This window comes from Salmo salar, chromosome 02 (assembly GCF_965601325.2).
Source record: "Salmo salar chromosome 02, fSalSal1, whole genome shotgun sequence".
Lineage (NCBI taxonomy): Eukaryota > Metazoa > Chordata > Actinopteri > Salmoniformes > Salmonidae > Salmo > Salmo salar.
Genome location: NC_138292.1, coordinates 78664428 through 78690131, shown reverse-complemented (window position 1 = coordinate 78690131; position 25704 = coordinate 78664428). Strand labels below are relative to the sequence as shown.

Sequence of the window (25704 nt, the reverse complement as noted above, 5' to 3'; positions counted from 1 at the left end):
TGGAAGTTAAGGAGGAAAACCTTTCGACAGGAATCCCAGGTGTGGTTAGTGCCCATCGTTTGACCTGCATGGTGGAAGGAAGAAAGGGAAACAAAAAATGTGGTTGTATTGTTTTTTTTGAATGATGAGCACTTCCCTACACATGGTAAGCTGAGGTATATGAGGTACGCAGAAACCAAACCATTACAGTGTACAACTTTTAAAGGATTTGGCCGTGTTTCAAGTGTGTGTAGACGGGTGGAGTATACAGAAGATCGGATTGAAGAATGGCCATGTTGCAATTGTGGTGGGGATCATGACCCAGAGTTCCTGGAGTGCCCTGTAAGGGTAAAGGAGGTTGAGTGGGCAAAAGTGAGGGTGGTCCATTGGATATATCCTATGCGGAAGCAATCAAAAGAAGAACAGGTGAAATTGAAGAAATGGTAGTGAATGCCCATAGTGAATAGCCCTATTTGTCAACCAAGAGAACCGGATATGCTGTATGTAAAGAAAGTGGATTTAGTGGTGTTCATTGCAACTGTGATAAACTGCACGGCTCAAGTAGAAAGGAAATCAAAGAAATTGGACTTCATTGTGGCTGCAGCAGGAAAGTATCTGGGGCTTCAGGAATTCACAGCAGAACATTTACAAGGATTATAGGTGCCTCCCTCGCAGGCTCCTGAGCCTGTTTAGGGATCAGACATGGATAGGGTCATTCCTACAATGCAGTGCCTTTTCTGTCCTCAGGAAATATCACTTCTTATTTAGTGTAAAATTAGAATTCCAAAAGGCTTTAAATATAAGGTCAGGTGTCCTTTACCTTAAAAACACAAAAATATGGACCTTAAAAGTGAATTTTATGCATTTTGAAAACGTTTTTTCAGTGGACGTAGGTGTTTTTGCCACTGGTGTTATTAATCAACTTCCACGAGAAATATAAGCCTTAAAATAATAACATACTTAAAATCTTTCTTCATTATTTTATAGTCCTAGTTAAATTCTCGCTCATCAATAGTTCTTTTATCATAATTATTATATTTATTATCATTTTATTTAAGATGTTCTATGTGTCCCTGATATCACTTTCCACGCTGTTAGTTTTTTTGTAATGCTCTACTGAAGAAAACAACCCCTTTCTAAAATGACACCACATTCAGGAAGTGTTGTAATTCTCCTTTAAGAAAACAACCCCTTCCTACAATGACACCACATTCAGGAAGTGTTGTAATTATCCTTTAAGAAAGCAAACCCTTCCTAAAATGACACCACATTCAGAAAGTGTTATTATTTCTTTGGTTGGAAAACAATGGTGCAAAACTAAATAAATATAAACACTCAGTTGTATCTTTTTGTCCATGTTTCATGATGTTAGTCTGTACATCCAACTCATATGTTTACACCCTGTTACTCTCAATTATAGAGAAAATTAACCAAATGTTTGATAGAGAAGTTAAAATCATGTTCAAGTGTTCACCATTATGCTAGCTCAATCTTGCTTACTCACAGTGCTATGGCTAATTTGGGCTCCAAATTTCCAGCCTGTTAGGATTATGCACATAATAAGTAAATAAAAATAATAAAAAGTGCCTGAGCTTGACCAATATGTTTTTCTGAAAGTCAAACGTCTTTTTTCAGATAACACATACATATATATATATATATATATATATATATATATATATATATATATATATATATATATATATATATATATATATATATTTTTTTTTTTTCTTCTATGAGGTCCAAAAGCAACCATACGGTAGGAATGATCCGATTTATTGATTTTAACAGATAAAGCAAGGAGTATGTTGATGAGTGATTTTTGGGTAGTCAGTATGATTTTATCCATATCAATTTAGTGACATTTTATTTTCATCCAGTTTGTGGCAAAAACACACCTTTTTGCATGTAGTTCATCATAAAACCCAAAGAAGAAGCTTTTAATCATGGTTATAGCTACCGACACTCTACTACTCTGGTCTGATTATGTTGGAAGTAACGTTAGACAAGGAAAAGTTAGCTATCTAGATTAGTCTTCAAGCATAGCTGGATATTCTACTTTACTTTCGAACTACAACGTAAAACTGACATTAGAACAACGTTGTCAAAGGAACATCAAACGAAAGTCAGGAGATATACTTCTTTCCCACGTGGACAGAGACGTGCTAGTCCGCTAGCTAGCTACTGTATCAGGTAGGTAGCAAAGATTATGGCCACAGTTATACTGCAGCCGAGTTTATGTTTTTGTACACCACGAATCATATTATTAACCCCTTTTACGATTAGCTAATGTTCAGGGCTTTCATTTGATAACTTGTTTAATTCCCGGTTTGTGAGGTGCCGACAGGGCGACAATCACCCGAAAAGTATTGTTGAAAGTTGCTAGCTAACGTAGATAACTATCCAAATAACTCTAGAAGATTGGAAAAAACCTCTATTTAAACTTTTACGCTGAACCGAATAACTTGTATTTTCATGTCGACATTACATTGTTGAACGCTATGTTATGAAATCTGCCAAAAGCATAAAGGCTGGTTTACAGTCCGTCTATCGATATGTCTGTGTACACAATTGTCGTAACATCATGAACATTATATTGTCGTCCGACATCAAACTTTTCGTTCTGAAAAAGTGTAAACACAAAACGACAGCCTCTGCATGACATCAGCAGCCCTGTGCTCCAAATAACATACTTTCTCCATTTTAACACCAATAAAACCATCCGTTTAAAAACACTTTCAGTAAATGTCAGCCAGGTTCGTTACTTGCTAACTAGCTGGCTAGCCAGTTCAAATAACAACCAGAGTCATTAACACTAATTTTTCAACCACTCCACAAATTTCTTGTTAACAAATTATAGTTTTGGCAAGTCGGTAAGGACATTTACTTTGTGCATGACACAACACATTTTTCCAACAGTTGTTTACAGACAGATTATTTCACATATAATTCACCGTATCACAATTCCAGAGGGTCAGATGTTTACATACACTAAGTTGTCTGTGCCTTTAAACAGCTTGGAAAATTCCAGAAAATGTCATGGCTTTAGAAGCTTCTGATAGGCTAATTTACATCATTTGAGTCAATTGTAGGTGTACCTGTGGATGTATTTCAAGGCCTACCTTCAAACTCAGTGCCTCTTTGCTTGACATAATGGGAAAATCAAAATAAATCAGCCAAGTCTGGTTCATCCTTGGGAGCAATTTCCAAACGTCTGAAGGTACCACGTTCATCTGTACAAACAGTAGTACGCAAGTATAAACACCATGGGACCACGCTGCCGTCATACCACTCAGGAAGGGTACGCGTTCTGTCTCCTAGAGATGAATGTACTTTGGTGCGAAAAGTGCAAATCAATCCCAGAACAACAGCAAAGGACCTTGAGAAGATGCTGGAGGAAACAGGTACAAAAGTATCTATATCCACAGTAAAACGAGTCCTATATCGACATAACCTGAATGGACGCTCAGCAAGGAAGAAGCCACTGCTCCAAAAGCGCCATTAAAAGCCATACTACGGTTTGCAACTGCACATGGGGATGATGATCGTACTTTTTGGAGAAATGTCCTCTGGTCTGATGAAACAAAAATAGCACTGTTTGGCCATAATGACCATCGTTATGTTTGGAGGAAAAAGGGGGATGCTTGCAAGCCGAATAACACCATCCCAACCGTGAAGCACGGGGGTGGGGGTGCTTTGCTGCAGGAGGGACTGGTGCACTTCACAAAATACTTGGAATTTTCCTTCCTCATGATTATGTGGATATATTGAAGCAACATCTCAAGACATCAGTCAGGAAGTTAAAGCTTGGTTGGAAATGGGTCTTCCAAATGGACAATGACCCAAAACATACTTCCAAAGTTGTGGCAAAATGGCTTAAGGATAACAAAGTCAAGGCGTGGCCATCACAAAGCCCCGACCTCAATCCCAAAGAAAATTTGTGAGCAGAACTGAAAAAGCATGTGTGAGCAAGGATGTCTACAAACCTGACTCAGTTACACCAGCTCTGTCAGGAGGAATGGGCCAAAATTCACCCAACTTATTGCGGGAAGCTTGTGGAAGGCTACCCGAAACGTTTGACCCAAGTTAAACAATTTAAAGGCAATGCTACCAAATACTTATTGAGTGTATGTAAACTTCTGACCCACTGGGAATGTGATGAAGGAAATAAAAGCTGAAATAAATCATTCTCTCTACTATTATTCTAACATTTCACATTCTTAAAATAAAGTGGTGATCCTAACTGACCTAAGACAGGGAATGTTTACTCAGATTAAACGTCAGGAATTGTGAAAAACTGAGTTTAAATGTATTTGGCTAAGGTGCATGTAAACTTCCGACTTCAACTGTAGCCAAAGATTTGTATAACTAATGAAGTGATAATGTCAGAGAAGCCGGTGTTTGGAGGATATATTGGCATAGGTGTCATCTTGGGCTGGCAAACCATGCCAATATATCCTCCAAACACTGGCTTTGTTGTACCTTGTTTTAATAGACATTTCTTTGTATATATCCATAAAAATGATGCCAGCTGATTTATGATTTCTACTGGCTGAGAAAAGCTCTCTGCCTGTCTCCTCCAGACTCCCGACCCCCTACACACATTGCAACAATGATGCAAATGTGAGAGAGACAGACAGCAGGGTTTATACAAATCTCTGCTGTTGAAAACTAAATGTCAGTCTAAAAGAAATGTGAGATAATGTCTTGATGCTTTTTGTAGTGGATCAAGTTTATAAATTGCCTGGCTGGGCTGATGAGACATTGGATTGCACAGTCAGATGGAACAGAGTAAATAGGCATTTTAACGGCATAGATTTAGATGGTGGTAAACTGTGGAATAGACACCGGCTGTACGGCGGTTTCAACCAATCGGCATTCAGGATTAGACCCACCCGTTGTATAAACCAAAGATCAACCTGTGGTGGTTAATTCCTTTACTATCAAATGACGAGAGACAAACTTTTCACACAAGTCAGAGTTATACTTAAACTAAATCTTTAATAGTGAGAGCTTTGTAATAGCGATGGCTGGTCGACGAATCAATGTCTCTAATGATGATCCGTTGAGAGCCCCGAGACAATATAAAGGTATTTTATAGCCAAGATACACCCCTTTCAACCTACATGACGAACAACAGATATATAGAATGGGTCACAAGGTTAAGGTTTGTATGAAAGATGCCTATAATACATAGCAGACAGTATCTGCTGTGTCAACTGTTTTTATTGTATAGACCTGTGTCTGTCCCTCCAACTCCAAACTGGAACCATCTCTCCCTGGTACGGTATAGAACAGAAACATTAACTCATGTTCTGGAATGCTCTTTAGGTTTTATCTCCCAAAAGACATTGTAGTCCCACTATAGCTCAGTTGGTAGAGCATGGCGCTTACAACACCAGGGTTGTGGGTTCGATTCCCACGGGGGGCCAGTATTTAAAATGTAAAAAAATGTATGCACTCTACTGTAAGTCGCTCTGGATAAGAGCGTCTGCTAAATGACTAAAATGTGAATGTAAATCTCCTGTCAGTGTTATCTCCCAGAGGCCCATCCTCAGTAGAACACACAATAGTTAAGAATAGTCTGTTCTGTTGAATAAAACAACCATGATGCAATACAAGTATTTTAACATAATCCTGCAATTTTGCCACCATAGACCACACCCTGTCCTTTCTAAAGCCCATTCAAGTGCTAACAGTCAGTATCTGGATAATGTGTGAAATGCTTGATAATGTACAGTACCAGTCAAAAGTTTGAACACACCTCATTCCAGGGTTTTTATTTATTTTTACTATTTTCTGCATTGTATAATAATAGTGAAGACATCAAACCTATGAAATAACACATATGGTATCATGTAGTAACCAAAAAAGTTTTAAACAAATCAAAATATATTTGAGATTCTTCAAAGTAGCCACCCTTTGCCTTGATAACAGCTTTGCACACTCTTGGCATTCTCTCAACCAGCTTCACCTGGAATGCTTTCCCAATAGTCTTGAAGGAGTTCCCACATATGCTGAGAACTTGTTGGCTGCTTTTCCTTCACTCTGCGGTCCAACTCATCCCAAACCATCTCAATTGGGTTCAGGTCGGGGGATTGTGGAGGCCAGGTAATCTGATGCGGCACTCCATCACACCTTCTTGGTAAAATAGCCCTTCCACAGCCTGGAGATGTGTTGGGTCATTGTCCTGTTGAAAAACAAATGATAGTCCCACTAAGTGCAAACCAGATGGGATGGTGTATTGCTGCAGAATGCTGTGGTAGCCATGCTGGTTAAGTGTGCCTTGCATTCTAAATATATCACAGACAGTGTCACTAGCAAAGGCCCCCCACACCATCACACCTCCTCCTCCATGCTTCACGGTGGGAACCACACATGCGGAGATCATCCATTCATTTACTCTGGTCTCACAAAGACACGGTGGTTGCAACAACAACAAAAATTATCTGAAGTTTGAACTCATCAGACCAAAGGACAGATTTCCACCGGTCTAATGTCCGTTGCTATTGTTTCTTGGCCCAAGCAAGTCTCTTTTTTTTTTTTTTTTTTTTTTTTTTTTAAACCTTTATTTAACCAGGAAAGGCTCATTGAGATTTAAAATCTCTTTTTCAAGAGCGTCCTGGCCAAGATAGGCAGCGCCAAGTCATTACAAAAATTAGACAAACAACATGAAAAACTACAAGTAATCTAGTAAAAACCATAAAATTAACAAAGAATATAACAAAATCAAAAACAGCAAATTAAAAACATTGACAGGTCAGGGAATCAGTCTCAAGATCATTCATCAGTGATTTAAAAATACCAATCGGGACAAGTTCTTCCAGTTTAAAAGTATTTTGTAAGGCATTCCAAGACGATGGCGCAGAGTACATAAAAGCCCTTTTACCAAATTCAGTTCGGACATTTGGAACAGTTAGCAAGATAAAGTCCCTCGAACGAAGAGAGTACCCACCACATTTCTGAACAATAAAAATGCCCAAATAAAAAGGTAGTAAACCCAAAATGGCTTTGTAAATAAAAGTATACCAGTGACTGAGCCTACGAGTGACTAGAGAAGGCCAGCCAACCCTGGTATACAAAGTGCAGTGGTGCGTAAGGGTTTTGCAATTTAAAATAAATCTCAAAGTGCCATGGTAAAGGGTGTCAATTGATCTCAAACACTGAGCGGAAGCATTTATATATAAAATATCCCCATAGTCTAGTAAAGGCATAAATGTAGCTGATACTAGCCTCCTTCTGGCTTCAAAAGAAAAACAAGCCTTATTCCTAAAATAAAATCCTAATTTCAGCTTCAATTTTTTTGTAAGTTGTTGAATATGCATTTTAAAAGAGAGGCCATCATCAATCAAAATTCCAAGATATTTATATGAGGTTACAACCTCAATCTCCTTGCCCTGAAAGGTAGTAATAGGTGAAAGGTTCAGGGGTCTATTTCTTGCTTTAGAAAACACCAGAAGTTTAGTTTTGTCAGTATTGAGGATAAGCTTCAATTGAGACAAGGTATGTTGAACAGTATTAAAAGCAGTTTGCAAGTTCTGGAAAGCTTTTGTAAGAGATGAAGCACAACAGTAAATAACAGTATCATCAGCATAAAAATGAAGTTGTGCATTTTGGACATTTTTGTCTAAATTATTTATATAAATAGTGAATAAGAGAGGACCAAGTACAGAGCCTTGGGGCACACCATTTAAGACAGACAATTTAACAGACCTAAGCCCATCAAATTGAGTGCACTGAGTTCTATCAGACAGATAGTTAACAAACCATGCAACTGCATGCTCTGAAAGACCTACACTCGACAATCTCTGCCTTAGTATAGCATGATCAACTGTATCAAAAGCCTTAGAGAGATCAATAAAAAGTGAGACACAATGCTGTTTTTTGTCAAGAGCTTCAGTGATATCATTTAAAACCTTCATGGCTGCTGTAATTGTGCTATGCTTCTTCCTGAAACCCGATTGGTACATTGATAAAATAGAGTTAGTATATAAAAACTCTTTTAGCTGGTCACTCACAAGGGTTTCAAGTATTTTCACCAGGGGTGACAGCTTTGAGATTGGCCTATAATTATTTAAAAGAGTTGGATCTCCCCCTTTTAAAAGTGGCAGGACAAATGCTGATTTCCAGATCTTTGGAATTTCATTACATTCCAGGGTTAGATTAAACAGATATGCAAGTGGTTCAGCTATGAAATCAGCTGCCAGATTTAAAAAGCAGGGATCCAAAAGATCAGGACCTGCAGGCTTTCTCTGATCTAAGGATTTCAGGGCTTTATGTACCACCTGCACTGAGAATGGCAAAAAGCTAAAAGTTTGACCAGCTCTCACTGGTTCATCCACACAAGGTTGTACACAGACAGAGGACACTGAATCAAACAGCCTACCAGATGATACAAAGTGCTCATTGAAACAATTCAGCATTTCAGTTTTGTCATATATAGCAACAGAGTCCTTCAATACACATGACGGTAATTCATTAACATTACTGTTACCAGACATAGACTTAATAGCCTTCCAAAACTTTCTAGGGTCATTCAGGTTATCTTCTTCTTATTGGTGTCCTTTAGAAGTGGTTTCTTTGCAGCAATTCAACCATGAAGGCCTGATTCACACAGTCTCCTCTGAACAGTTGATGTTGAGATGTGTCTGTTACTTGAACTCTGAAGCATTTATTTGGGCTGCAATTTCTGATGCTGGTAACTCTAATGAACTTATCCTCTGCAGCAGTGATAACTCTGGGTCATCCTTTCCTGTGGCGGTCCTCATGAGAACCAGTTTCATCATCGCGCTTGATGGTTTTTGTGACTGCACTTGAAGAAACTTTCAAAGGTTTTGACATTTTCCGGAATTGACTGACCTTCATGTCTTCAAGTAATGATGGACTGTCGTTTCTCTTTGCTTATCTGAGTTGTTCTTGCCATAATATGGACTTGATCTTTTACCAAATCTTCTGTATACCACCCTTACCTTGTCACAACACAACTGATTGGCTCAAACGCATTAAGATGGAAATAAATTCCACAAATTAACTTTTAACAAGGCACACATGTTAATTGAAATGCATTCCAGGTGACTGCCTTGATGACAGCTTTGCACACTATTGGCATTCTCTCAACCAGCTTCATGAGGTAAAGGGTGGCTACTTTGAAGAATCTCAAATATAACATCTATTTTGATTTGTTTAACACTTTTTTTGGTTACTACATGATTCCATATGTGTTATTACATAGTTTTGATATCTTTACTGTTGTTCTACAGTGTAGGAAATAATAAAAAATAAAGAAAACCCTTGAATGAGTAGGTGTGTCCAAACTTTTTGACTGGTACAGTATATGTATGATGTATAAAGCCAGGCACATTTAACATTTAGGCTGTTGATTATAGACCTAATTAAGTTGGGGTTTCCTCACTGTTCTTAGACCATTAAGGAAAGGGCTGTTTTCTCATCTCCTAACTCCACCGCATTGTTCTCAACACCAAAATGCTGGTTAACTTTGCTATTATGCACATAACAACATGCTCTAGGAAAAGGCGCCAATTCAACAGCGCGCTGATTTGATTCAGAACCGCGGAGAGCGACCGCATTTGTTACAAAATAAGATTTTTTATTAGTGTTCCGTTGTTCTGACAAAATAACCATATACAATTACAGTAACACATGTCTTAGACTGATGGACTGTACCATCCTCACGGCCTCCACAATCAATAGATCAGTCCACTCAGACAGGAGCCAATCAGAAAGGTGTCTTGTACACCATGATTATTATAATTGTTTTGCTACTGCTCAACTAAAGAAATCTCTGTTGACCAACAGCCAAACAATGGACCAGTCGACTAAATGGAGTCAGCTCTAATGTGTTCTAATCTTTCATTTCATTTTCATTACAGGTCATCTAACTGAACTATATCTGTCTTGACATTGACTTCATTGCTGTTGTTGCCACGTGAGCAGGACAATATGAGTGGAGAGAGGGAAACGTTGATGGATGAAATGGAACAGAGTTTATACACTTTAACCAACGACAATTTACGCTGCCTGTGTGAACGCAGTGGAATAGGTGGCAAGGATGGCTCTGATGTTCAAGGAAAGAATCACCATCACTCATTGTGCCGTAAAATCCTGGAGGAACTTGGGAAAAATGCAGATTCAATGGAATCGGAGGAGCAGGGAATGTCTTGGTTACTCCGACTGAAAGAGGACATCAGAAAGATACAGGAGGATTGTATCGGTGCACCTTTGAGACCCAGCCAATCCATTGATGATGATGCTATAGACTGTGATGAAGAAGTGAACCAGAAGGACATGGATTGGTTACCTAGCAAAAGGCTGGAGGGGGAACCCATGAGTCCCAGCCAATCATTTGATGACGACGCTGCAGACTGTGATGAAGAATGGGATGAGGAGGACAGGGATTTGTTGCGTAGCAAAGGGCTGGAGGTGGAGTCAGCACCAGAGAGACACACACCAGAGCAGAGGGAGGAGAGCGTGAGTGGGTCCCCCTCTCTGTCCTCTCCTGGTAATGCCTTACTGCTGGGTCTGAAGAGGGTGTCTGTGTGGCTGGTCGACTGCAGGAAAACACCAGGGTTGAGAGGAACTGCTGGAGGAGACGAGGAGGAGAAGGAAGGAGACGTGATTCATCGAAGTAAGTGCAGCAGGATACCTTTTGTTTTGGTTCTAAGTACCATTGTGAAGTTGAGTTGTTATCTAACATTACAGTGCAGTCCAGGGGCCTCTGATATCAACGTTTGTAAGTTGCATCAACACCTTTGTGTGTAACATTGTAGAATCTTTAAGAGGATAGTGACATATCAAATGTATTTTTCACACACGCCGAATACAACAGGTATTACTGTGAAATGCTTACTTAAAATGCAAAGGTTTTCATTTAATGCCTTCATTGTAGAATCGTAAAACATAGAGGACAGCGACATGTAATGCACTCCCCCTGCAAACTAACATCACTCCATTACCTCTCTCTCTAACATCACTCCATTACCTCTCTCTCTAACATCACTCCATTACCTCTCTCTCTAACATCACTCCATTACCTCTCTCTCTAACATCACTCCATTACCCCTCTCTCTCTCTCTCTCTCTCTCTCTCTCTCTCTCTCTCTCTCTCTCTCTCTCTCTCTGACATCACTCCATTACCTCTCTCTCTCTGACATCACTCCATTACCTCTCTCTCTCTGACATCACTCCATTACCTCTCTCTCTCTGACATCACTCCATTACCTCTCTCTCTCTCTGACATCACTCCATTACCTCTCTCTCTCTCTCTCTCTCTCTCTCTGACATCACTCCATTACCTCTCTTTCTCTCTCTCTCTCTCTCTGACATCCCTCTACTACCCCTCTCTCTCTCTGACATAACTCTATTACCCCTCTCTCCCTGACATCACTCCATTACCTCCCCCTCTCTCTCTCTGACATCACTCCATTATCCCTCTCTGACATCACTCCATTACCTCTCTCACATCACTCTCTCTAACATCACTCCATTACCTCTCTCTCTGTCTATCCTCTCTAACATCACTCCATTACCTCTCTCTCTGCCTCTGCCCCTTCTCTCTGTCTATCCTCCCTTTCTCAATATATCCATTAACTCTCTTTTTGCCTCTGCCCATCTGTCTAACCTCCCTCTCTCAAATCACTCCATTACCTCTCTCTCTTTGCCTCTGCCCCATCTCTCTGTCTATCCTCCCTCACTTTTGCTCCGTTGTCTCCCACTTTTTATATCTCTACCGTGACTCGGTCTGCCCTCCCTTTCTGCCACTGCACCCCCCTCCTGGTAAGGCACCTGGACTACTGTTCAGAGAGATGTGATGAAGTCATACTTGTTTTTGTAAGAATTGGTGACGTGCTGAATGCACCGAGGTGTCTTTTTTTAAAACTAGTAGCACACAGCTCGGACATTCCATGCTTACCCCTCGACATGCCACCAGAGGTTTCTTCACAGTCCCTAAGTCCAGAACAGACTATGGGAGGCGCACAGTACTACATAAAGCTTCAACATGTTTCACCAAAATGTACAGCTGTGTGTCGTCAGCATAGCAGTGAAAGTTGACATTGTGTTTGCGAATGACATCACCAAGAAATAGAATATATAGTGAAAAAAATAGTGGTCCTAAAATGGAACCTTGAGGAACAACGAAAATTACAATTCTTTCCGACAACCAAGCAAGAACTTGTCCATGTAGACAAATTAGGGTTTCCAATCTCTCCAAAATAATCTGGTGATCGATGGTGTCAAAAGCGGCAAAAAGGTCTAGGAGCACGAGGACTTGTGCAGGCTTCCTTCTTTTCACTCTGTCATTTAGGTTAGTATTATGGAGTAACTACAATGTTGTTGATCAATCCTCAGTTTTCTCCTATCACAGTCATTGTTTTAAAATCACCATTGGCCTCATGGTGAAATCCCTGAGCAGTTTCCTTCCTCTCCGGCAACCGCGTTAGGAAGGACACCTGTATATTTGTCAGTGGTGTAAAGTATTTTGTGTAAAAATACTTTGAGGTACTACTTAAGTTGTTTTTTTGGGGTATCTGTACTTTACTATTTTATATTTTTGACAACTTTTACTTTTACTTCACTACATTCCTAAAGAAAATAATGTACTTTTTACTCCTTACGTTTTCCCTGACGCCCAAAAGTACTTGTTACATTTTGAATGCTTAGTAGGACAGGAAATGGTCCAATTCACACATCCCTGGTCATACCTACTGCCTCTGATCTGGCGGACTCTCTAAACACAAATGCATCGTTTGTAAATTATGTCTGACTGTTGGAGTGTGCCCCTGGCTATCCGTAAATTACAAAAAACAACAACATTCTGCCGTCTGGTTTGCTTAAAATAAGGAATTTTAAATTACTCATACTTTTACTCTTGATACTTAAGTATATTTAAAACAAAATACTTTGTCTTTTACTGAAGTAGTAATTTACTGGGTGACTTTTACTTGAGTCATTTTCTATTAAGGTATCTTTTACTTTTACTCAAGTATGAAAATTGGGTACTTTTTCCACCACTGTAGTGGTGTAGTGACTGGGTGTATTGATACACCATCCAAAGTGTAATTAATAACTTCACCAGGCTCAAAGGGACATTCAATTACTGGTATTATTTATTTATTTATTTAAATATTTTTATTCTTAAAATTATTTAGGCTTGCCATAACAAATTGGTTGAATACTTATTGACTGAAGACATTTTAAGCTTTTCATTTTAAATTAATTTGTAAAAACCTCTAAAAAGATAATTCCACTTTGACATTATGGGGTATTGTGATGTCATTATGGGGTATTGTGTGTGAATTCATGCTGTAACACAAAAAATGTGGAAAAGATAAAGGGTGTGAATACTTTCTGAAGGTATTCAGACCCCTCAACTTTTTCCAAATTATGTTTGGTTACAGCCTTATTCTGAAATTGATTAAATCATTTTTTCCCTCATCAATCTACACACAATACCCCATAATGACATCACAATACCCCATAATGACAAAGCAAAACAGCTTATTAGAAATGTTGGCTCATTTATTTTTTCAAGTTCGGGCTCTGGCTGGGCCACTCAAGGACATTCAGAGAATTGTCCCGAAGCCACTCCTGCATTGTCTTGGCTGTGTGCTTAGGGTCGTTGTCCTGTTGTAAGGTGAACCTTCTCCCCAGTCTGAGGTCCTGAGAGCTCTGGAGCAGGTTGTCATCAAGGATCTCTCTGTACTTTGCCTCGATCCTGACTAGTCTCCCAGTCCCTGCCGCTGAAAAACATCCCCCCCACAGCATGATGCTGCCACCACCATGCTTTACCGTGGGATGTGGCTAGGTTTCCTCCAGACGTGGCACTTGGCATTCAGGCCAAAGAGTTTCATCAGACCAGAAAATCTTGTTTCTCATGGTCTGAGTCTTTAGGTGCCTTTTGGCAAACTCCAAGCGAGCTGTCATGTGCCTTTTACTGAGGAGTGCTGCAGAGATGGTTGTCCTTCTGGAATGTTCTCCCATTTCCACAGAGGAACTCTAGAGCTCTGTCAGTGACCATTGGGTTCTTGGTCACCTCCCTGACCAAGGCGCTTCTGCCCCGATTACTCAGTTTGGTTGGGCGTCCAGCTCTAGGAAGAGTCTTGGTGGTTCCAAATTTCTTCTATTTAAGAATGGAGGCCACTGTGTTCTTGGGGACCTTCAATGCTGCAGACATTTTTTGGTACCCTTCCCCAGATCTATGCCTCGACACAGTCTCGGAGCTCTATGGACAATTCCTTCGACCTCATGGCTTGGTTTTTTTCTCTGACATGCACTGTCAACTGTGGGACCTTATATAGACCGATGTGTGCCTTTCCAAATCATGTCCAATCAATTGAATTTGCCACAAGTGGACTCCAAGTTGTAGAAACAGCTCAAGGATGATCAATGGAAACAGGATGCACGTGAGCTCAATTTGAAGTCTCATAGCAAAGGGTCTGAATACTTATGTAAATAAGATATTTCTGTTTTATTTTTAATAAATGTGCAAAAATGCCAACCTGTTTTCGCTTGGTCATTATGGGGTATTGTGTGTGTGTAGATTGCTGAGGATTGTTTATTTATTGAATCTATTTTAGAATATTTCTGTACCGTAACAAAATGTGGAAAAAGTCAAGGGGTCTGAATATTTTCCGAAGGCACTGTAATACCTCAATATGATGTCACTTCTGTTTGGACAAACTGTATTCACTGTTTGTTTGATTGTCTCTTTCACACAGGAGAGAGACGTGGAAACCGTAGATCTTCTGGGGAGCCTCAACAACAACCTCATCATGCTGACGACCCAGACTGGAGTCTCGCCACATCAAAACACCTCAACAAACAACCACAGAGACATACAGGGAAGAAACCACACCACTGCTATGACTGCGGAAAGAGTTTCAGTGTTTTATCAGGCTTGAAAATCCATCAAAGCACCCACACCGAAAATAAACCATTCCAATGCTCCAAGTGTGGGAAAGGTTTTGCAAACAACCACTATCGAAAAATACATGAGAAAACAGTACATGAGCCTCCCACAGAAAGGTCTTACCACTGCTCTGACTGCGGGAAGAGCTACAGTTTTTTATCAATGTTCAAAAATCATCAAAGGATACACACAGGAGAGAAACCATTTCAATGCTCCAAGTGCAAGAAAAGTTTTGCTCAGAAATCCACTCTAAAAGCACACGTGCAAACACACATGCCTGCCGCAGAAAGGCCTTACCAATGCTCCTACTGCGAGAAGAAGTTTTGTATTTCGGCGTCCTTTAATTTCCATATGAGAATGCATACCGAAGAGAAACCATTCCAATGTTCCGTCTGTGGAATGCGGTTCATTCAAGCCTACTTACTGAAATCACACAAGTTTAAACACAAGCCCACCGAAGAAAAGCCCTTCAGCTGCTCAGAATGTGGGACGGGTTTTGCCACGAAAGGTAGTCTCAAATTTCACCAGCTGATGCACAACCCGGGAGAGAGATCATATCGCTGTTCTGAGTGTGGTCATTGTTTCTCTCATCCGATATATCTGAAGAAACACCAGAAGAGGCACAGTAAAGACAAGTCCATTGTATGTGAGCTGTGCGGGAAGACCTTCAACCATCCAAGCAACTTCAGAACTCACATGAAGATACACCGAGGAGTGAAACCGTACCACTGCACCGAATGCGGCAGGAGCTTCATATTCCGCCAAGGTTTAACAACACACCAGCGTGTGCACACAGGAGAGATGCCTTACGTCTGCGATCAATGTGGGAGGAGGTTTTCTCAGTCCAATTCTTTGGTGACTCACCAGCGAACACACACTGGGGAGAAACCTTACCCATGCTTTGTCTGTGGAAAGAGCTTCAGTCGGTCACAAAACCTGACTGCACACAAGAGAACTCATACTGGAGAGAAGCCTCACGCTTGTGATCAGTGTGGGAAGAGGTTTTCCCGAACCGACGCATTGGCTGTACACAAACGCACTCACACTGGAGAGAAGCCTTACAGCTGTGATATATGCAAGGAGAGGTTCACCTATTTAGTAGCCATGTTGAAACATAAGAAAGGACATGGACATCCTGCAGGTGATGTTCTCTGTGCTGAATGGCCTCAGGACGATTCCAGCTCTGTCTATGAATAGAGAAGAAAACTTTGTTTAACTTGCAGAAGACATCAATTTGTCGTTTTACTTACAATCTAACCCCCAGAGAGAGAGCGAGAGAGACACAAACACTCTCACACATGCAGAAGAACCCAGAGGGCGGCAGGTAGCCTAGCGGTTAAGAGCGTTCGACCAGTAACTGAAAGATCGCTCATTCGAATCCCAGAGTCGGCAAAGGTTAGAAGAAAATCTGCTGTTCTGCCCTTGAGCAAGCCAGTTAGCCCCCAACCAAAACTGCTCCCTGGGCACATATTATGTGGATGTGGATTAAGGCAGCCCCCCGCACCTCTATAATACAGAGGGGTTAAATGCGGAAGGTTGAAGGCATTTAGTTGTGCAACTGGCTAGTTATGCCTAATTTCCTTTCCACCCAGAGGAATTGGGAGCACAGAGTGATTTTTGAGAGTGTTTACTATGATTTTTTTTAGAGTAGTTACTATGGTCTCTGGTTACTGTGGTTTTTGAAAGCAAGGATTGTGGCTTTAAATAGTCTGAAATCATAGTGTTGTGTTGTATACATACACACCTGACAAGTGTAGGATCAAGTTCCTCTCCCCCAAATCCCGTCTTTTAGCATTAGTGGTGAAAATGCTAAACTGACACAAGATCAGCATCTAGGGGCATCTAGGACCCTACACTTGCCCCTTCCCTGGGGGCTGTTCCAAATAGCAGATTCATTGAGGTACTGTCCTAAATATTCTCAACTATCATAATTTTTTTGACAAATATAGACTTGAAATTGGCGTAGTAGTAGTTGTAGTAGTACATATACAGGAAGGAGTGGCTTCCATCTGGCCACTAACATAAAGGAGTGCTGCAGAGATGGTTGTCCTTCTGGAAGGTTCTCCCATCACCACAGAGGAACTCTGGAGCTCTGTCAGCGTGACCATCGGGTTCTTGATCACTTCCGAAACCAACGCCATTCTGCCCCGACCTCAGTTTGTTCAGGTGACCAGCTCTAGGAAGTGTCTTGGTGGTTCCAAACTTCTTCCATTTAAGAATGATGGAGGCCAATGTGTTCTTGGGGATCTTCAATGCTGCAGACATTTTTTGGTATCCTTCCCCAGATCTGTGCCTCCACACAATCCTGTCTATGAGCTCTACGGACAATTCCTTCGACCTCATGGCTTGGTTTTTGCTCTGACATGCACTGTTAACTGTGGGACCTTACATGGGTAGGTGTGTGCCTTTCCAAATCATGTCCAATCAATTGATTTTACCACAGGTGGACTCCAATCAAGTTGTAGAAACATCTCAAGGATGATCAATGGAAACAGGATGCACCTGAGCTCAATTTCGAGTCTCATAGCAGTGGGTCTGAATACTTATGTAAATAAGGTATTTCTGTTTTTTATTTTTTTTAAATATATTTGCAAAGATTTCTAAAACCTGTTATCGCTTTGTCATTATGGGGTATTGTGTGTGGGTTGATGAGGAACATATTTTATTTAATCCATTTTAGAGTAAGGCTGTGACATAACGTGAAAAAATCAGGGGAATTGAATACTTTCCGAATGCACTGTACATTCACACACAATTAAACAATGAAAGCACATGGCAAAAGCTGGCTCATAACTACTGATAACAATTAATTGATGAGCAAACTTTTTATTTTTGTTTTTACATTGCTTAAACCTACCTAGTATTACATTGTTAACATTGTGGACATTGTGACTGAAATCATTTCAAATACTTTATCTGGACTTGATTGAGTTTGACTGGCGTATGTATAGTTGTAAAATAAGATAAGGACTGCAAGTGATTATGGATGTGTAAGTAGGTGGCAAGATAGGCTCCGATGTTCAAGGAAATAATCACCATCGCTCATTGCGCTGTAAAATCCTGGAGGAATTTGGGGAAAATGCCGATTCAATGGAATCAGAGGAGCAGGGAATGTCTTGTTTCCAAAGCTCTTACCACAATCGGGTTTGCATTGAACCGTTCTGTACTTAACTCCCTATGACGTCAACTAGTCAAAATGTAAAACCTGTTGTTTAACAAATACAATAGGGCCTTCAAAAAGTTGCCGCTGACTTATCAGCTCAGTATTCGGTACTAAAACATTTACTTGGATCTACTCCAATTCTGGACAGTGTTCCACGTAACAGAAACAGATTATTGTTTTAGATGACATTGCCTTCTTATTTATATCACTAGTATATTCAAACTATCAAATTGAATAATAATAATTGGAAATGGTCAAAAACGTATCTTTTATCTGCCCCAAATTTTCCCACTGTTCCTTACAGCCTGTTTGAGTTCAGTAAGTACCATTCACTTTCACTGGCGGCTTATTTATTTGTCCACAGGAAGCTTATCTTTAACCCAAACACCAGATGGCAGCCTCTAGTGTAATATCAGTCCCAATGCTCAATCCCTCTGTTTGTCATGTGACCTTCTATTGAAACATTTACTTCTTCAAATTACTAAGATATTGCATTATTAGAGTGCTATCTGAAAGCCGCTAATATTACCATTCACTTTGTTACTTTCACTAGTCTCCATATATTTTTCCTTCAACCAGGACCCTCCCTTTCTTCCCAATAGGAAAGACCCTCTCAATCACTACTGCTAATGCACATAGATCACACTAAAACTATGTTCTGCTTTTACCCCTATTGTAAGGTTCAAAAACAAACAAAACAAACATAACTTTCTCCTTATTGGAAGGCATTGTTTGCATTTTAGTCTAACAATGTTACTTTGTGATTCGCACTTATTAAATGTCTTATTTTGAGATTGATATGTAATGTACCGAAATTATAAAATACACCAGCCAATTCAGAAGGGGAGATGTAAACTTTGGAGGGAGCTTCCTTTTTAAGGTAACTCTCGAGACTAGAGTTTCTTTCTGGGATCAACAGTTATTATAACTGGGCTAGCACTGCCTATCAGTCTGCTATCATTAGAGTGCTCTGTCCATAATGAGTCTGGCACCTGAGACAGAATAGACTGGGAAACAGTCCCCACTCCTCCTGGGGGAGTGGTTCAATTTGCCTGCTTACTCATTGGTTTAATATCTCATCGTTTGGGATATCAACGAAAACTCCACCTCGGATACAATAAATTGTAGCATTAAGTTTAGTTAACAAGTCTCTACCTAACAAGTTACAGTTGGGTGGGTGAATACAGAAAAGCATTTTCAACATTCTTTGAACCTATGGAATAGGGCATAGGTTTTGTTTCACAATGTACAGTGAGGGGAAAAAAGTATTTGATCCCCTGCTGATTTTGTACATTTGCACACTGACAAAGAAATGATCAGTCTATAATTTTAATGGTAGGTTTATTTGAACAGTGAGAGACAGAATAACAACAACAAAAAATCCAGAAAAACGCATGTCAAGAATGTTATAAAATGATTTGCATTTTAATGAGGGAAATAAGTATTTGACCCCCTCTGCAAAACATGACTTAGTACTTGGTGGCAAAACCCTTGTTGGCAATCAGAGGTCAGACGTTTCTTGTAGTTGGCCACCAGGTTTGCACACATCTCAGGAGGGATTTTGTCCCACTCCTCTTTGCAGATCTTCTCCAAGTCATTAAGGTTTCGAGGCTGACGTTTGGCAACTCGAACCTTCAGCTCCCTCCACAGATTTTCGATGGGATTAAGGTCTGGAGACTGGCTAGGCCACTCCAGGACCTTAATGTGCTTCTTCTTGAGCCACTCCTTTGTTGCCTTGGCCGTGTGTTTTGGGTCATTTGTCATGCTGGAATACCCATCCACGACCCATTTTCAATGCCCGGCTGAGGGAATGAGGTTCTCACCCAAGATTTGACGGTACATTGCCCCGTCCATCGTCCCTTTGATGCGGTGAAGTTGTCCTGTCCCCTTAGCAGAAAAACACCCCCAAAGCATAATGTTTCCACCTCCATGTTTGACGGTGGGGATGGTGTTCTTGGGGTCATAGGCAGCATTCCTCCTCCTCCAAACACGGCGAGTTGAGTTGATGCCAAAGAGCTCCATTTTGGTCTCATCTGACCTCAACACTTTCACCCAGTTGTCCTCTGAATCGTTCAGATGTTCATTGGCAAACTTCAGACGGGCATGTATATGTGCTTTCTTGAGCAGGGGGTCCTTGCGGGCGCTGCAGGATTTCAGGCCTTCACGGTGTAGTGTGTTACCAATTGTTTTCTTGGTGACTATGGTCCCAGCTGCCTTGAGATCATTGACAAGATCCTCGCATGTAGTTCTAGGCTGATTCCTCAATGTTCTCATGATCATTGCAACTCCACGAGGTGAGATCTTGCATGGAGCCCCAGGCCGAGGGAGATTGACAGTTCTTTTGTGTTTCTTCCATTTGCGAATAATCGCACCAACTGTTGTCACTTTCTCACCAAGCTGCTTGGTGATGGTCTTGTAGCCCATTCCAGCCTTGTATAGGTCTACAATCTTGTCCCTGACATCCTTGGAGAGCTCTTTGGTCTTGGCCATGGAGGAGTGTTTGGTATCTGATTGATTGATTGCTTCTGTGGACAGGCGTCTTTTATACAGGTAACAAGGTGAGATTAGGAGCACTCCCTTTAAGAGTGTGCTCCTAATCTCAGCTCATTACCTGTATAAAAGACACCTGGGAGCCAGAAATCTTTCTGATTGAGAGGAGGTCAAATACTTATTTCCCTCATTAAAATGAAAATCATTTTATAACATTTTTGACATGTGTTTTTCTGGATTTCTTTTGTTGTTATTCTGTTTTTCACTGTTCAAATAAACCTACCATTAAAATTATAGACTGATAATTTCTTTGTCAGTGGGCAAACGTACAAAATCAGCAGGGGATCAAATACTTTTTTCCCTCACTGTAGATAATTATCAGCGAGTAGCAGCAGTGTAAAAAAGGGGGTCAATGCAAATTGTCGGGGTAGCCATTTGATTAACTGTTTAGTAGTCTAATGGCTTGGGGATAGAAGCTGTTAAGGATCCAAGGTGCTTTCACAGTGGGTACAAACCGTCACATTAGGATGCAAAGACTAGTACAAAGTGAAGTTTCCTCGATCTCTATGGCCTGGGGTGGTGTATCAATCTTTCTGTCATAAAACATGAGCTTCTTGTTACAGGAGAACAGTTGTCTGCCTGTATATGGTCAATATGTTATGTTCTCTGCCTTGTATCCTGTGTAAGCAGCTGCATATTCACTCCCGTGTGAGGGTCATTGTCTGGTCTGGCACACAACATGATGGAAGATTACTGTAACAGTTTAGGGAAGTTCAAGTTGTTCAGCACTATGTTCTTTCATATTCTCCTATTATTAATTAAATAGGGTTAATGTAGATTATGTTGTAACAATAGTAGGAATGTATTCAATTGCCTTAGTCAAAATATTGTATAGGATTAGTGATTTTTTTCCCCAATTGCATTCTCACAATACTATAGGATTTGTGTCACCCCTATCAGAATCCTATTGGAATTCTATTAGACCCGTTTTTTCCTATTGGGAATCAAAAATAATTCAATTGGATCTTATGTTTTTGAAAAGTCTTTTTGATAAGTCACCGCAATCAGAATCCTATAAATATTGTTTCTTAATTGGGGGGTGGCAGGCAGTTGAATACATTCCTACTACTAATGGTTAGAGCGTTGGACTAGTAACCAAAAGGTTGCAAGATCGAATCCCTGAGCTGACAAAGTAAAAAATCTGTCATTCTGTCCCCGAACAAGGCAGTTAACCCACTGTTCCTAGGCTGTCATTGAAAATAAGAATTTGTTCTTAATTGACTTGCCTAATTAAATAAAGGTAAAATAAATAAAAATTGAACCCATTCAATTATATATTTTTGTCATAAATTCCAGTACAATACAACAACATGAATTACAACATTTTTGTTGATCGGAAACAACAGTTCTATATTAATTTCTGTTTTATTTACCTGTAAAAAAGCCCGTCCCTTTAAGAGTCACAGCTAGCACAGGCTTGCAGTGTTAATTAACCCCCAAGTTCAGCTAGCTACCTGTGGCTGTACAGAGAATCTCTGGTTTTATAAGTGTTTTATCCTTCACTGTGCGTGAATACAAGAACTTTGAATACAGCATTTGTTTCCTGACTAAGTTGTCAATAATTTTATCCTCCTGATTCCTGCTTACAAGCAAAAGTTAAAGCAGGAAGCACCAGTGACTGGGTCTATAGAAAAGTGGTCAGATGAAGCATCTGCTTCATCTGACTGCTTTGCTAGCGCAGACTGGAATATGTTCTGGAATTCTTCTGATGGCATCGAGGAGTACACCACATCAGTCACTGGCTTTATCAATAAGAGCATCGAGGACGTCGTCTCCACAGTGACTGTACGTACATACCCCAACCAGAAGCCAGGATTACAGGCAACATTCGCACTGCCGCTTTCAAGGAGCAAGACTAACCCGGAAGCTTATAAGATATCTCGCTATGCCCTCCGACGAACCATCAAATAGGCAAAGCGTCAATACGGGACTAAGATCGAATCGTACTACACTGGCTTTGACACTCGTTGGATGTGGCAGGGCTTGCAAACTATTACAGACTACAAAGGGAAGCACAGCCGAGAGCTGCCCAGTGATACGTGCCTACCAGACGAGCTAAATAACTTCTATGCAAGTAACACTGAAACATGCATGAGAGCATCAGTTGTTCCGGATGACTGTGTGATCACGCTCTCTGCAGCCGATGTGAGGAACACCGTACCCAAACCAGCCGTGCATGTGCACCATTGTGCGCAAATTGATTTTGTCCCCCAACGCCAAACGCGATCACAACACGCAGGTTAAAATATCAAAACAAACTCTGAACCAATTATTAATTTGGGGACAGGTCGAAAAGCATAAAAAATGTATGGCAATTTAGCTAGCTAGCTTGCTGTTGCTAGCTGATTTGCTGTTGAGTTGTTATTTTACCTAAAATGCACAAGGTCCTCTACTCCGACAATTAATCCACACATGAAACGGTCAACCGAATCGTTTCTAGTCATCTCTCCTCCTTCCAGGCTTTTCTTCTTTGGACTTTATATGGTGATTGGTGTTACCACGACGACCTACCAAACTCAGTTCATCTTTGTCACCCACGTGGGTATAACCAATGAGGAGATGGCACGTGGGTATCTGCTTCTATAAACCAATGAGGAGATGGGAGAGGCAGGACTTGCACCGTGTTCGGCATCACAAATAGAACTGACTTCTATTTTAGCTCTTGGCAAAGCAGACGCTCGTTGGCGCGCAATAATTGAATAAAATGTACGTTTACATTTATTTTGCAACGCTCACGCACGCGACGCGAGCAGCATGGTCAGCATGTAAGACCTTCAAACAGGTTAACATTCACAAGACTGCAGGGTCAGATGAATACTCTGAGCATGCGCTGACCAACTGGCAAGTGTCTTCACTGACATTTTCAACCTCTCCCTGTCTGAGTCTGTAATACCAACATGTTTCAAGCAGACCACCATAGTCCCTGTGCCAAAGAACGCTAAGGTAACCTGCCTAAATGACTACCGACCCATAGCACTCAAGTCTGTAGCCATGAAATGCTTTGAAAGGCTGATCATGGCTCACATCAACACCATTATCTCAGAAACCCTAGACCCACTCCAATTTGCATACCACACCAATAGATCCACAGATGATGCAATCTCAAATCTCATCACTAAGCTAAGGACCCTGGGACTAAACACCTCCCTCTGCAACTGGATCCTGGACTTCCTGACGGGCCGCCCCCAGGTGGTAAGGGTAGGCAACAACACATCTGCCACGCTGATCCCCAACACAGTGGCCCCTCAAGGGTGCGTGCTCAGCCCCCTCCTGTACTCCCTGTTCACTCATGACTGCACAGCCAGGCACGACTCCCAACACCAACATTAAGTTTGCTGATGACACAACAGTGGTAGGCCTGATCACCGACAACGATGAGACAGCCTACAGGGAGGAGGTCAGAGACCTGACCGTGTGGTGCAAGGACAACAACCTCTCCCTCAACGTGATCAAGACAAAGGAGATGATTGTGGACTACAGGAAAGAAGGACTGAGCATGCCCCCATTCTCATCAACGGGGCTGTAGTGGAGCAGGTTGAGAGCTTCAAGTTCCTTGGTGTCCACATCCCCAACAAAATAACATGGTCCAAGCACACCAAGACAGTCGTGAAGAGGGCACGACAAAACCTATTCCCCCTCAGGAGACTGAAAAGATTTGGCATGGGTCCTCAGATCCTCAAAGGTTTTACAGCTGCACTGTCGACAGCATCCTGACGGGTTGCATCACTGCCTGGTATGGCAACTGCTCAGCCTCCGACCGCAAGGCACTTCAGATGGTAGTTTATACGGCCCAGTACATCACCAGGGCCAAGCTTCCTGCCATCCAGGACCTCTATACCAGGCGGTGTCAGAGGAAGGCCCTACAAATTGTCAGACTCCAGCCATCCTAGTCATAGACTGTTCTCTCTGCTACCGCACGGCAAGCGGTACCGGAGCGCCAAGTCTAGGTCCAAGAGCCTCCTAAATAGCTTCTACCCCCAAGCCATAAGACTCCTGAACAGCTAATCAAATGGCTACCCAAACTATTTGCATAGTCTAAGTTGCTTCTACCCCCCAGAACGCTGTTGCTACTCTCTGTTATCATCTACGTATAGTCACTTTAATAACTCTACCTACATGTACATATTACCTCAATTAGCTCGACACCGGTGCCCCCGCACATTGACATTGACTCTGTACCGGTACCCCCTGTATATAGCCCCGCTATTGTTATTTACTGCTGCACTTCAATTATTTGTTATTCTTATCTCTTACTTTTTGGGGGTATTTTCTTAAAACTGCATTGTTGGCTAAGGGCTTGTAAGTAAGCATTTCACTGTAAGGTCTACACCTGTTGTATTCGGTGCATGTGTAACCGATTGTGAAATGGCTAGCTAGTTAGCGGGGTGTGCGCTAATAGCGTTTCAATCGGTGACGTCACTCGCTTTGAGACCTTGAAGTAGTTTTGCCCCTTGCTCTGCAAGGGCCGCGGCTTTTGTGGAGCGATGGGTAATGATGCTTCGTGGGAGGCAGTTGTTGATGTGTGCAGAGGAGCCCAGGTAGGGGCGAGGAGAGGGACGGAAGCTATACTGTTACACATGTGACAAATATAATTTGATTTGTCATATTTTTGTCATTGTATAGCATTTTATGCACTAGTGTTTATGCTAGCTAAGAAACCACTGTTAGACACATGTTGCCTGTCAGGTTCTTAGCTAGCTAGCTAGCTAGCTAGTCAGCTACTGTTAGACACATATTGCCAGTCAGCTGATAGGCTAGCTAGCTAAGAAACTATAGTTAGACATGTTGCCTGTCAGCTGACTAGCTAGCTAGCTAAGAAACTACTGTTAGACACATGTTGCCTGTCAGCTGACTAGCTAGCTAGCTAAGAAACTACTGTTAGACACATGTTGCCTGTCAGCTGACTAGCTAGCTAAGTTATAGCCATTTGAGTAGATTTTTTTGTCACTATTGTTATAGCAGATGACAAATGTTTATCTTATTTGTTATCGCTAAATATATCTGCCTTTTATTATAGGCAAGTCAAACCCGTTTTTATGATTCCTGATAGATCACCAAAATAAATAAATCACAACACGTTTTTG

At 41.1% G+C, this 25704-nt stretch overlaps 1 non-coding gene across 1 annotated transcript; it reads left to right on the top strand.

Annotated features, from left to right (window-relative positions):
• Nucleotides 1-1965: 1965 nt before the first annotated feature.
• LOC106593144 (uncharacterized) lies at nt 1966-25700 on the top strand. Its single transcript, XR_014382116.1, has 3 exons — nt 1966-2175; nt 9873-10627; nt 14717-25700. It is a non-coding gene; the product is annotated as an uncharacterized LOC106593144 (transcript).
• The last annotated feature ends 4 nt before the right edge of the window (nt 25701-25704 follow it).